Source organism: Cibotium barometz, chromosome 23, assembly GCF_041138505.1.
Source record: "Cibotium barometz isolate CiBa-2024 chromosome 23, ASM4113850v1, whole genome shotgun sequence".
NCBI lineage: Eukaryota > Viridiplantae > Streptophyta > Polypodiopsida > Cyatheales > Cibotiaceae > Cibotium > Cibotium barometz.
The window spans coordinates 41,957,570-41,959,710 of NC_141068.1; positions in this window are offsets into that span (position 1 = coordinate 41,957,570).

The window sequence follows — 2,141 nt, forward strand, 5'->3', positions numbered from 1 at the left end:
GTGGAGCCCAGATCTTCACAAAGATAGATCTCAAATCCGGGTATTATCAAATCAGGATTAATGAGCAAGATATCCCAAAGACAGCCCCATCAATACTCGTCGATATGGGCACTATGAATTTACAATCATGCCGTTTGGATTGGCAAATGCCCCAGCTACATTCAATCGCCTAATGCAAGACATTCTCAGAGAATACTTGGATGATTTTGTTCTTGTTTTCTTTGATGATATTCTGATTTACTCAAAGAATGTAGCTGACCACATGAAGCTCACGTCCAAAAAGTTCTTGAGATTCTAAGGAAGCACCAACTCTTTGCAAAAAAAGAGCAAATGCACTCTCTCTATCAACCATGTTGAATACTTGGGCTTCCTGGTATCCAAAGATGGAATTTCTCCAGATTTTGCAGCAAAAGTCCAAGTAGTCATAGATTGGCCTGAACCAAAGATAGTGAAAGAAGTCAGAGGATTCTTGGGATTAATTGGTTGGTATAGAATTTTTATACCTAAGTATGCTCTCATAGCTTCCCCCCTGACTAATCTTCTCAAGAAGAATATCCCGTTCCAATGGTCTGCCAGGTGTCAGAGCGCTTTTGATAAGCTAAAGACTGCCTTGGTAACCAATCCCGTTCTGAAATTGCCAGATTTCTCTCTACCTTTGAGGTAGTAACTGATGCCAGTGGTTTTGCCCTGTGAGGTGCACTCATGCTGGAAGGTCATGCAGTGGCCTATGAATCTCGAAAACTCAGAACGCATGAGAGAAATTATGCTGTCCACGACCTGGAGCTACTTTCAATAGTATATACCCTGAAGTTGTGGAGACATTACCTACTGGGTCAAAGATTCACTTTGATGACAGATCATCAGAGCTAAAAGTGGATCTTTGCTCAAAAGGATCTCAACATGCACCAAAGCAGGTGGATGTAGACCATACAAGGAATTTGATTTTGAAATCAAGTACTGCCCAGGTAAAGAAAATGTGGTAGTAGCAGATGCCCTCAGCAGAAAAGCCTCCTTGCTTGCAATCACAGTGGTGTCAAATCCATTGATTAATGAGGCAAGAGAGAAGATCATGCAGGATAGATTCTTTGGCCCTATTGCTACCCTACTTATGCAGGAAAGCAAAACTCCTCAGGAGTTGAACCGAGTTCAAGGGTACAGCCTGGATGAAGGAGTTATGTATTATAATAGCAGACTATGCATTCCCAATGATGAGGGAACTAAGGGTCAAATTCTGAATGAAGCCCATGACAGCCCACATCCAAGTTTCATCAAGACCTACATGTCTCTAAAGAAAAGCTTCTTTTGGCCTGGACTAAAAAAGGATGTACTTAATCATGTACGTCAATGCCTGATTTGTCAGAAAGTCAAAGCTGAGAGAGTAAAAATGCCTGGGAAGTTACATCCATTAGACACCCCCCAGATGAAGTGGGAATGTATTAGTATGGATTTTATTACTGGACTACCTTCAGTGCAATCAGATTACAACTCCATCTTCGTGGTAGTTCACAGACTAACCAAAGTTGCCCATCTGATTCCAGTAAAAACCTACACTGCAATGGACGTGGCCAGAGTGTTCTTCAAGGAAATCTTCAGATTGCATGGCCTACCCAGGAGAATAGTAAGTGATCGAGATCCCAAGTTCACGTCAAGATTCTGGATTGCATTTTTCTAAGAAGTAGGAACTTTCTTGGATCTCAACACAGCTTACCACACCCCGGGATCCCAAGTTCACGTCAAGATTCTGGATTGCATTTTTCTAAGTAGTAGGAACTTTCTTGGATCTCAGCACAGCTTACCACCCCGAGACCGATGGTCAATCAGAAAGGGTGAACCAAGTAATCGAAGATATACTTTGGTCATGATGTGGCAGGGAACCTAAGAAGTGGCGAAGCTATCTGCACCTAGTCGAGTTCGCCTACAATGCCTCTTATCACCGAAGCATCGGGATGAGCCCTTTCAAAGCTCTGTATGGACAAGACTGCCTAACACCATTATTTTGGTCTGACCCATTGATTAGGGTCGAGATGTCCAGACAGATGCTTGACGACATGGAGCAGCAGATGTAGCCAATCCGCAAAGATTTAAGAGCTGCCCAGGATAGACAGAAGCGGTATGCAGATAAGAAGAGGTCAAACAGAAAG